General features: G+C 38.2%; 1 protein-coding gene across 1 annotated transcript in view; it reads left to right on the top strand.

Moving 5' to 3' along the window:
- The first annotated feature begins 7,489 nt into the window (after positions 1-7,489).
- Positions 7,490-12,948, top strand: part of RALB (RAS like proto-oncogene B) — a 52,766-nt gene continuing 47,307 nt past the window's right edge. The window contains exon 1 of the mRNA XM_074144710.1: positions 7,490-7,632. The gene's annotated coding sequence lies outside the window, so the exon portion shown is untranslated. The remainder of the gene's footprint in view (positions 7,633-12,948) is intronic.

Below are 12,948 nucleotides of genomic sequence, written 5' to 3'. Positions count from 1 at the left end.
TCTAATCTGAGGAAGAGTTTCCAGAACAGAATTTGAGAGGCAGCATTTGCTGTGGCAGGCTCTTGCAAAGTGCTGATGGTATAATTTAACTAATGGGGGTCAGGTCTGTGTGCAAAGAGGAAACTTGCTAAAGGCAGATAGGGCGCAGGAAGGGAAAAGGGAGTTGTACAGCTCGTAGGCGGTTGCAAGCAGCTTCCTGGCACTATTTACTTGGTGAAACACTTTTTTTCCTTCAGAGCAGTGTTTGACTTAGCTTTCACCATCACCAGTGTAAGTCAACTGTCTTCATTGGTAACACGTCTCTTTTACATTGCCCAACATCCACAGCCTGATACTGAAGTGACCGCTCCCCAGGTAGTCTGTAATTATCTAAATTCATGTATTGGTATGGTCCACATGTATCCCAACTAGACTACAGTCAAATGTATGCTTTAAATAAATAAGATTTAGTCTGACTAACAAGGAAGACCATGACATTTTACTTCATGAATAGCAAAAAAAGTCTGTGATAACATATGTATATGGAAAGTGCTGTTGGGAATAGTTGGGAATGGAATGAGCCAGTTTACTCTGTGATGCATTGATTTGTAGCCTATTTTGCTCAATGCCATCTTCATCTGTTCTCTTCAGCCTCATCTGATTTTTGTATTTCCTATGTATACACTTTGTCCAAACACAATTTAAATTTGCTGTGTGTTTGGAATTGCCATAATTTACAGAATCACACCCGGTGGCATGATTCAAAGGACCAGCATTTATTACAGAAAAACACTGCATGCTGTGAACACAAACATGCTTCTACACGCTTGAGTTCCAACTTAGTCCTGCTGATTCATCATGGATTTTCTTGTATCTGGAGCTTTATGTAGGAACGAGGGACATCTAGTGGCTCAATAGAATATAGCAGATGAAGATAAAAAGGTACATTGTTGTGCAAAATAGACAATTCAGTGAAAATTAAACTAAATTAAAGACTTTCTCAGTGGTTGAAATGCAATTTGAATATATGAAATGACTTCAGATAAGAGTCAAATAACCTGTGATGAATTTTATTTTTGTGTTTCTATCTTCTTGTGCAAAGGTAAGCTGACACTGAAACTTACACAGGTCAAAATGTATTTGCTACCTATTTTCAGGAAGATATAACATCCTCTTTCGTTAGGAGAAGCTGGGGTAGAGGATAGGGACAAGAAACAGGGACAAACCATGCAACACAACCCTATAAATTTTTTTTCTTCCCCCAAATGAACACATTTATTTTATGCATGATAAATCAGGATGTGATTAAATAGACCAGGTGATACATGATAACTTACAATGACTAAGAATAACTGTGAAGAGCAGTTAAATGGAGAACTTCCCTTTCTCTGCAATGTTTCCTATTTTAATACTTGAATAATGAGTTTCTTTAACAAAGTAACCCACTCTGAGTCATATTTTCCTCTCTTTTTTTTTTGTTCTTATCCTAATGAATAAGTACATGGCATCCCAATAGCTTTTCTTACAAAAGATGAGATGCACATTGTAGAAACAGTAATATATGCATTGACTTGTAAGCTGTTTTGTATTGTGAGCCTGTGTGTGTATTAGGTTTGCCATTCTGTATTTTTCTAGTCCATACAAAAAGTTCAAATGGACCATGTCAGTCTATTATGCCATTCAGACCAGGGACAGTACTTGACCTCTCCTGGAATAACTAATATTGAGAGACCAAAATCAAGCAGTCGAGCACTGTCATCTCTGACTGTCTCTCACTCCTATCCTAACTGCACAAAACAGCTAATTGAATTTATGCAGATGGAGCTAGAGTATTTTGGCTGGACCATATGAATAAAGAAGGCAGCCTATATATAAAAAGGGAGGCTTATCTGCAAATGAGAGCAAATCATTGCCAAATATTAAGACAAATAATCTGGAGAGAGCAACAGGAAGCATTCTGTCTCACCTGAGATGCTGATAAAACCTGGAAGCCACAGGAGTGAGATCAGACTGAGAAAAGACAGATCACTTGTTATTTTGCAAAGATGTATATATAACTCAGGAGGTTTTTTTAAGGGTAAAAAGTGATGATAAAGAAAATCCTTTGCTTAAAAGGTGGATTTTGTTTTCCTTTTTCTCTCTGAATAGGCTAAACTAGAAGCTTGTAGCCTTGGTGAAACTCAGAAAACCATGAATAAGCAAGCGAAGGGTTTTCCCATTCTGACACATCAGTTCCAGGTGCACATCCTATGCTAAGGTTCAGAGAGGGATTCTCAGCCTATGTATGTGCCATGACATGATATGGGAACAGTTATTGAAACACTGCTCAGATTGCATTAGGAGCATGGGAAACAGAGATTGGGTCCACTGGTTCAGGCTGATGTTGTAGAGGGTTGAATTTACCATTTATTGTTTCATCAAGATACACTGGAAGCAGGGACTTAATATTAATATCCTGTGGTTAAAGAGTAGTGAATACACTGAGCATATGATAGCCCCTGGGTCATTAAGATGAATGAAAGTACTTCTTTAGAGAGAGGTGTTAGCAGCCTTTATTTATGTGGTAGAGTTTTAAACTCCTGAAATTTTAGATGCACTAGCATGCACAAAGTTCTATTGTTGAGGTCCCATTTAGCTCCAGATTTGTTTCAACAACAGTTCATTGAAGAGAGAAGTTGAATGAAGAGAGTTTTCAATGGATTTTTCTATTTGGACCTCTTGTGAAGGCTATATTTAGGATGTGAACACAGATATACCGCTACCCTATTGCTGACAACATTCAAACTTCTTTTACCGGTATTAGGGGAAAATGAATTTATTTTACCTGGCAAATAATCAAGTCTCTTTATTTCAGACACTTCTGGGAAAGAATGGCAAAGCCAAGGTACACCTGGCCATATGAAGTACCCTGATGCAAGTGTGGTCAGCTACCAGAATGAAGAAAAAGAAGCGGGCTGGCATTTTAACAAATGTTTATTGAATGAGAAGGTAATGACTTCTTAAATCTCTACTTACCTTTGCTACTACAAGGTTCTGGTTACCACATTACCACTTTACTGATTAATAGGGCAGTACAAAATGAATCTAAAGTTACATGAGCTTTAGACTGAATAATTTCCCTTGTGAAAAGATCTAGGAAAATTTAGCAGTCCTGTACTGACCTAAGATTAGATGAAAAGAGCATGTCTGTTGGGGAAGGGCTGGAGTATGCCTTGCACAGATCGTGAGCGGAAAGGGTAAATGAGAGAGCTGAGACTCAGCACCTGACATCCTTCAAGCGTAAGGTCTGTTACAATGCTGGAAATCAGCCTAGGACTCCTCTGCTCTTGCTTCTGTTGATGTTGGAGTGCCAACAGCAAGAAAGCTATGACTACTCAACTCAGGCTTCCACTCCTGCTGCCCTAGTGCTTTGCCCCTGGCCTTATGCAGGGATGAGTACATATTTACTAACTAGTACAGGCAGACACAAATTTCTATTGACTAATCTTCCTCTGGCAAGGTGAGTCATCATATAGAAAAGGTTGTTTCTGCTTGTTCTCTGTTCAGATTATAATCCAGCCAGAGTTCCAAAAAAGGCCAGGACAGTAGCTTCAACACCTATGACCATCTCTGTTCTCCCATAGTAACAGAGGGAAACTTGGAGAGATGTCTGTAGCTACAAGCTTTCTGCTTGTAGAAAGATCTTCTTTGGAAATTACTTTGAAAGAAGCTGGCAAGGATCCTGGTAAGAATTTAGCCTTTTCTGTCCGTGTTTCTCCATCTGTCAAAACAAGACATAATCCTTCCTCGCTTCAGAACAGTATTGTGAGGATTCATCAGCTAACGTGTTTACATCACTAAATGCAATTTTCTATTCAAAATCACCTAGACTTTAGTGCTTAGGAACACAAACTCATCTCACCCTTCTTAAAGATCTTTTCCTTTTTTTCACACATTCATATTCCTCTTTGCTTTCTGCTACTGCAAAACACAATTGCTGCTAGTGTTGCTCTTGGATACCTGAGAGCAATTTTAACAGTCACACTGAATTTTCCTGAGCAAATAGTCAGCAAAGGAAAAGAATTCTCCAATTTCTGGTTTTCTTTTTTATTAGTGTTGGAAAATGATTTATACCTCATAGTGCTCACTACTAAAATTTCTCATCACTGCTCCAATTCCTTGGTACTGTCATGAAGAACAACCTTTGCATTTATTTATAAGGCATCTTTTAGTCCAGAGATCTCTGAGAGAACTAATTGTGATCAAAACCGGAGTTATCTCTAAACACTACTCCAGTAAAAATATCATGTGTTGTCTGTGTTTGTACGCTGCAGGACCGGTACCTCTTTCTATGAAAAGGCAACTTTCTCTGGAACAGAACAGTAGCAGACTAAAATATCTGCACTGTCTTAAATGTGAAGTGTGGCATCCATCTGAAATTGCACAGGGAACCTAAGAAAGCAAAATGATCTGCAAGCTCCTGTAATCACCTTCATGCCAGAACTGGCAAGATATTTTTAGCTATGGCATATTGTTGAAGATTTATTTAGGGATGTGAGAGGTACCCAAATCTGGGTGGTGACCATTTTCGTTATTGTCCTTCTGCCTTTTCATCATCCAAATTATCCTCCCACACACAACCTTGCCTGACCTGTGAAACAGCCCTTTCTTTTCTCCCTCCCTGCCATGATCCCTTTTACTCCTGCTCACCACTGTCTCTCCTACTACCTTCTATGAAACTAAAAACTTGGATTTTCCTCCTTTCCCCACATTGTAGTTCCCTCCCACTTCTTTCCCAAGCTCCAAACTACCTCCCCATCCAGGTTTACTACCAGATGCTGTATGTTAACATGGGGAAACATCCAAACATTATATTTGAACAGAGGAATGTGAGTTACACTTCATATGGACTTCAAAGTCAGAGTGGTCAAACGCTTAAGGCCCATTGAGACTGGACTGTCCACCCTTGGAGATATTCACACCCGGATAAGGCAAGGCACTAAGCAACCTGACCTAAGTTTGAAGATAGCCCTGTTTTGAGAAAGTAAAGGACCAGATGATCTCCAGGGATTCCTTCTAATCAGAATTATTTCATGATTCCTTAAGTCAAACTTAATCTTGAAGGAAAATAGAAAGAGGAAGCAACCCGCAAGAATCTAAGAAAAAGATGGTCTTCTGGCAGGAAGAAAAAGGAATACAACAAACCAAACCAGAGCTGTGCACAATTAGTCTGCTTTTCATCTTGCTTGCACTGAAGTAGTTCAGGATGAAGTCAGATGGATGTTAAAATCCATAGAGAACCAAGAAGAGAATCAACACCAATGTGCATGTGGTTAGTCTAGGTTTGTTTCATCTGTCTGCACTCAAAGCCTGGTTACTAATCTGTGTGTTGTTTTCAGAATACCTTCAGTTGGAATATTCCAAGATACCATTTTTTTACTTCCCGCAGATTCAGATTAGGAACACAATGCAGGCTGTACCCCACCTCCTCAAAGCTCAGACTGAGAAATGACGCGGATGATGCAGCCAGGTATGTTCTGTCGAGTAACCCAGTCATAGGGCCAGAGAGGAGTAGGAACAGACCAGAGGTACCCCTGCTCTGTGCAGCAGTTCCACCTCCCTCATCCTCTGAACGTTTAAGAGTATGGTTTGTGTTTCAGTGTGTGAATACATGAAATGTCCAAATCAAACCCGGAGCCGTGACAAATCTATACTGTTGTGGGACATCTTCTCAAATCCAGGTGATCACCTATATAGGTTTTATACTATTACTAAAAATCAAGCCAAAAGCAGAGAAACAAATGTAAATGTAAAGTGTATCCCACTGAGAAGGGACTTCATAAATTCTACAAAAGTGAATGTGTTAGTGATCTTAATTCACACTCCTCAACCTCACAAACAATTTATGTTTGCCCAATTTAAGATGTCACTACCCTTTTCTAGGCAGAACAAGTAAAGATCCTCGCTTCAGAAATAGAAGTAGTTAAAAAATCCCTAGAATTTTTTTATGAAGAAAATGGTTCTGTGTTCCAGTTTATTTAGGAGACACATCACCACTGAATAAAAAAGCATTGATAATACCAGCATCTGTATAATAAATATTATATTATAAAGTATTGTTCTTCCACTATCCTCTTAAATAGAACAAGTTCCTGAAATTGAAAGTCCAGTAACAAAGGGCACAAATAGGACAAGAAATCTGGCAGCGAAATATGTCTTTTTAAACAGTAGAGCTGCAAGAGCAACACCCTGTTGTACAGCTCAGTAGAAGGATACTGACAAATAACGAAACATAAAATGCCCAATCACTAAACTGCTTTAATATGATAAAGTTCCTCAAAATCCAAGCCATTAAACCAAAAGCCAATATAGGGTCTTGAAAATGATGGTAAACTATAATATAGCACTCATGGATGGCCTTAATGCTGAATCTGGGGTGAATTACATGAAAAAAATCACAGGAAATTTTTAAGACAAAAAAGTAATCTGAAAGGCAAGCACAATGACTGCCATAACAGAGAATATAGCAATTCCAAACATAACATAAGAACGCTGTGTGCTCGAAGGCTGTGCTAATTTTTCCTATGAGACAGTGTTTTATGGGATTATGTCAGAAACCAAAATATTCTGACAATTTGAGAGAAAAATGAGTGACTTATTAGACCAATTGATAAAGCTGGAAAGTACAGACAAGCTTCCAGGCACGCACGTGCTTCTTTGGATCTGAAATAGAAACAGCAAACTTCAAAGCTAAATCCAGGTTAGGAACAATTGTGCTAAGTGGGGACATCTGCTTTGCTTCAAATGTTTATTAATTTCTTTTTAAAAGGCTGTAAATGATGACCTGGGAAATAAATTTATAATAATATAGCCCTGTAAATAGATTATTGTTTCTAAAGCAGGCTTGCAATTAGAAAGGGATCTAAGGAGTAAAACTTACCCCAGCAAATCTGCACAAAATCACATTTTCTTTCCATGAGATTTAAAAGCCTGTTTGCTTATATTGCTTATTAGAAATATTAATTGGATTCCTAAGTCACTTAGATGCTTTAGAAGATTTTACTTTTGCTGAAAAAGGCAATAAACAAGTCAGAGTACTGACAGGGAGTCCTTGTTGCTTACACAAACCCAACTGTGGCTGCAGAGCCAGCTATGCCGAGGACTGGTGTGTTTGCCTGAACAGACCTGGTAACAAGCTCAAAGCTTAAGATCTCACATAAGCACATTCAACAGACAACTCCAGGCAACACTAAGAAATGCTCTGAGGTGGCTTGGCTGTTATACTTCTTCTAGGCTAGTCCTAATAATGATGTAAATATTGTTTTCTAAGTTTGTCATTTGTATTTATTGAAACTTTTCACTGGAGAGAGTAGGGAAGGTGAAGCAGAAAAGTAATTTTCCATTATTGGCTATTCAGGAATTTTTAAGCTGTTACTTTTTCAATCATCTACAACAGTTTCCTTGTTTTTAGAATGAGCGCATGATATCATATCCTGAGCCCTTCCCTTTTCTTGCAGCTCTCTGAGGCACTAGGAGGAGTCCAGCTATAGTCATCGTGAGAATTGGTCTCTAATACTGTAGTGGAGTTGCTTCTGCCATCGTCCGCCTGCCTGTCTGCCTTATTCATACTCCTTAAGAAATTGCTGCTCTAGGACAAACGACCCTTTAAGCACAGTGAGTATCAGCTAAGAAAGCAAACAATCTACCTAGCTTGTTAAGTTGCATGAGAGAAAGATCACTTCTCTATGTATTTACATGTATGTGCAGTTAGGGACACAAATACAAGCGAAAGGAGAACTCGCTGTCATTTTCCATCACTGAAGTGAGAAGACAAAGGAGATTCCTGGCCCAGCCAGGGTGAGAAAAGGGATAGTAGCAATGCAGGAGGCTCTCAGGATGTAGAGACTGGATGAAAGGTGTAGGGTGGGTGTAGAAAAGGGCCAAGGTACATGTACTGTGCGAGAAAACATACCCATTCGCTGTGAACAGACAGGAAAAAACAGCTGCTGAAATGTATATACAAGCAGCTGTGTGTGAGCACGTCATTGTATTAATGCTGGATGACAAACACCTCTTGTTTATTCTTAATCTTGCTTGACTTAATGAATGCACTAGTACTAGCTAGTAATAAGCAAAATAAAAAGGAGAATAAAAGAACTAGTTTTCTGCAGGAATCTCCACTCACCCCTAAAGCATACAGGGCAAGTAAACATGAACAGTGAGTCATTGGTTCTTTTTAGTATAACTACATAACCCGTGGTGGTGGTGGTGTTACTTCTGCACCTCTCCGTCTTGGTCTTTAGCTCTGAAACTCAGAGCTAAAGGCTCTGTCACTCTTAGTGGAGTGCCTAAGGTTTTGTCTAGATGCCTCTGCAATGCTAATTTAGTAGAAACGTGTAAAATATATCAATAATATATTTATATTTATAGTGTAGGGATAGCTTAGTATGATCCAGAATTTGCAGCGTAAAAAATGTTACAATGAAAGTAAATAATTAGCTGCATTTATAGCTACCAAATGATACTGTAGAATTTATTTATTAACCTAGAAAGTTGCTTTTAAAAGGATAGAAAATCTGAATTTTCCTGTGCTTGTTGCCCTGGTAGAGTACCAAACACCAGCTTCATTCCAGAGTTGTAAAATGATTATGACCATGCTTTACATAAAGGCCTTACTCAGTTTTGAATGGAACCATCAGAAAGCAGCAGTGATATTTTTATGAATGTTTAAGATAACAGTAACTGGCTTCAGAAAAGTGCGAATAAGTTGTGTCCTTTCCCCAAACAGTCTTTGGTGAGGCAAGCAGCTGTAAAGGAAACACATAACCTTTGAATATGTCATTGATCACACTTTTCTAGTTTGCTCACTGTGGTTTTGACTGGCTCATTCATAGGGTCACTACACAATGTTAGTAAGAAATATTGCTTTTTGTTATCTGCTAAACTGCATTGTGAGGTAAAACTTCCTCTTCAGTTAAAAGTTGCTGGACCCTCTTCTGTTGCTGATGTAGTTAATTTTATGACAGAACAAACCTGCCATTTTCTACAACATAGTTACAACAAGAGTAGAAGGACGCTAAAGTTGTGCTCCTGTGCTGCTTGGTCCAGCCTCGGTAGCATCCAGACGGCTGTACTAAAGGCAACCATCAGTCCACCTACTCCAGGGTTCTGCCTCCATCAGTGACCTGTACTAGGTGCTTCTGATACAGTTGTCAGTAAGTTTAGGGTGATCAGCTGTCTAACGGGCTTCTGAGGAGATTTTTTTTAAATGGCTATCCCTTGTACTGTGCAACATGAGGGGATTTAACTCTTTCAGTTCATAAAACATCACAGTGGATATTCACATTTCCATATAAATGTTTATTTCCTGAATTCACTGGGATCTCGGTTCCAACGCCATTTGGCAATGAGTTCTGTAAAAAATGTGGGTTTTAAAAGAAACATTATTATTTCCTTTCTCCAGATTTACATCTGCTGCCTCTCGCTTCCATTGGATGTAAATTTGTTTATACATCATAGGAGAGAAAAACTCACCTTAGTCTTTTAATTGTGCACTCTACCGAAGAATAACAATGTATTTTTATTCTTAGTTATAGTTTGGTCTGTCTAATTTGTGGCTATGCTTTTTTTTCAATTTATAAACTCTTTTCAAGGGCTTCACCCATAGTTTTTCCTGTAGTTAATTATTTTGTTGTCATGCTTAAAAAATTTAAAGATGAAAGAGATGCGAGTTTCCTTTATAGAAACCACCCACCTCTGCTCTTGTATCCTGTTTATATATGTGTATAATAATACATCTTCCACCACCTTACATCCAAGAAATGTTAGGTGCGCAGCAAATGTTTAATTAATTAATCTCACAAAGAACTTGTGAGGTAGGTTCCCTCATTTTACAGGTGAGACAGAGAGTGAGACAGTTAAATTAAGTGACTTGCTCAATATCACACAGTGAGTCAGCGCTAACACTAAAAATAGAGTTTATGTCTACTGGTTCTTTGCCCTGTATTTTAATCATCAAACCAGACAACTATAAAGTTGAATGAACTCCTTAAATGACTACAATAATTGTTCTGAATTTCATGTTGGAGTATTATGTTTTAATCACTTAACCAGCTGAAATACTTGCAAAATTGTCCTTGCTTAGGACTTTTTCAGCCTTTTTTTTTTGGTTCTGATATTGCTTCAGATATCAGCTGAATATGTTTTCTTTATAGTAATTCTGAACTTTAAAAATACAGTCAAGCAGACCTCCACAAAAAAAAAAAAAGGGGGGGGAACACACTTAAAACATACAGCAATCTCTTTGCTGTCAATGTAGCAATGCTCTTTTTCATACTCTCAACAGCAGTTCCACTTAATAATACCCATAGCTTTAATTAATGGAGCTCAGTTATTGCCCTACAGAAAGCAAAAGATAGACTGCTGGTTATGCTGTCACGACTAGATGAAAATGTAGCCTGAAGCACAAAAGAGCAATTGTGTCTTAAGCAACATCTACTTAGAAGTGCAGTTCTCAACTATATGCTGTGTCATCTCTGAACAGACTGGTACATAAAGAGGTGCAATCCTTGAAAACACGTTTAAATTAATTGTACCTGTTTTCAAGCTAATGATATGCTCCAGCAGGTTTATAGTTTTACTGATATAGTCCACATATTTGTTTATGCTGATAGGACATATATAAATATTTCCAATCTTCACTACCTTACCTGTGCGATAGTGTTGTTCAGTATAGGAAAGAATAAATGGCCCAGAAAATATGTACGTAGGCATAAGACAGAAAGAGGCTCAGGAGAAGGAATGAAAAAATCATATTGCTGTGGCTTGCTCCCTATTAAACCTGGGTATAGACACAGCTGTCTCTTACATAGCCTTACACAATGCTTTGTATCATACAGTGTTTTTGGTGTGAGACAAGCAGCACAAAGATGTGATCAGCTCCAAGATTTTTATAAAGACTTCTGCCATATGTAATGAATAGGGCATTACTGTGCAAGCAGCATTCCAACATAATTGCAATTTAACAACAAAATACCTGAAAAATTCAACTGCTTCATTGCTGAATGCAAATAAAGCTCCTAGGTGGTAAAATCAGTCAGTAAACATTGGCATGCTGTATTTATGGAAACAAGTCTAAAGTAATTTAACATGTTGTACTTGTAAAGAAGGGAGTCACATCTTGCCTACTGAATTGGGAGCTAGACAGAAGGTTCCAGGTAAGAAGCCAAGGAGAGATGTTCCAAGAAGGCCATTCTGTTTCCTCTCCTGGGTCAATACTTCTAATTTACCATGTTGTTTTCCTTTTGGGTTTATCTTCTCTTTAAAATGTTAACTATAGGCATATTTTACACTTTGCCACTAGCGCTCTGTCATCAGTGATCAACTGTCCAATACTGGTCAGAGTACTGCTCCAACTTTGCTTCCAATAGATTCTGTTAGAGATTAAGGTGTTTTTCTCAGAGACTTCAGAAAATGGCCTGATGCCAAGTGATAAGCAGTTTGCAAGACAGCACTGTGTGCCCATCTATCAGGGCTGGAGATGCTGCCCTTCATAGGGGTTTTTGAAAACCAGGCAGGAGCTGTCCAGTACAAAGTGGACAAAGAAGACACTTCTGTGACTTTCATTGACTTTGAAACCAAACTCAAGAAAGCAATGCAGATAATTGAAAATATTTCTGTGCCTCTTCACTCATGTCTCCTTTTATCCAGAGTTCTTATTAACCCATCAAGTGTAACGGCAATAATGTTTGAGAAGCTGAAGCTGAAAATTTTAATCAAACATTAGATAATATTTGTGAAAAACATGGGTTTTCACCTAGGTGTTCTCTTCCAGGCTGGGAATAGGAAGAAGACTGTGTTCTGTGTGTCTGATCAAAACTAACCAAACTAGTAGAAATCAAATATATGCACAGACAGTTCATGAGCAGAGAATCCTGAAAATTCAGGAACAATTCAGCTAATAGGTACGAAGAATGAGTCAGCTTGAGAAAAATCAGAAATTGTTTGGGATAATCTGAATGAGAATGGAGGATGCATAACACAGTATCACATTTGAGAAAAGCTCTGACCTGACAAGACATGGTCCTTGAGTTTTGCATGTAGAGAGAGTTATACTTGCTCCATCTATTACTGAAGAGAACAGAAAACCAGCCTTTATGATTAAGTAGACATCATGCTATTTTACATAAAACATGTATATTTGTAAATGTCTTTATTTAAGACCCTACTTTCAGTGAAAACCACAATGTGTCCTGCCTACCTGAGTAACCTCATTACTAGTCACCGCTCTTTAATAGGCCTATTGCAACACACACAAGATTGATTACGCACAGAAAGAAAACATTTTAGGAATGTCAGTTCTTCAAGCAGTGGGGATTATAGGCATGGTAACAGTAACTGTTTGTGAAAGGTATATGCTGTCTGCCTTCACTCCCCATACAACAGTGAGAGGGAAACTGAGGTACGACCATAGTGCTACTCTGAAGAGTTAATATAACGAATATGTTATTATGTAAATTTGAATCACAGAATTGAGAAAGTATTTGTGGTAATATGGTGCTTATACATTAGAGCCAGAAAATGAAACGGAAAAGAAAGTGAAAAGAAATGCATAATGAGGGAGTAGGCTAGTTTAATTCCATTATGCAAGCACAGTGAAAGGTACAAAGGTAAGGAATGCCACAAGGAACAAAAAAATCCAATATCAGTTACCTTAAATTATATTAATTATAAAAGGTGGAGTTAGCAATGCAGGCAAGGTACATTTTTTCCAACATTCCTTATTATGTGTTAATCATGGCACTGTAAAGATCCAAAAATCTTGGATCATGCAACTTGCAAAATACCACTAGAATGTTTCTTGCTGGAACTAGGTACAGTGAGGAAAGTACAAGCTGAAACTGTAAATACGGGGAAGGACTTCTCTGTTCAATAAAACAAGCAGTTTCTGCTGAAACTAGTTTTGCTTGAGGAACTAATTTGTGGTTCCAA

This window comes from Numenius arquata, chromosome 3 (genome assembly GCF_964106895.1).
Source record: "Numenius arquata chromosome 3, bNumArq3.hap1.1, whole genome shotgun sequence".
NCBI classification, from domain to species: Eukaryota; Metazoa; Chordata; class Aves; order Charadriiformes; family Scolopacidae; genus Numenius; species Numenius arquata.
Note: the sequence above shows the minus strand (reverse complement) of the source record. Positions and strands in the feature narration are given on the sequence as shown.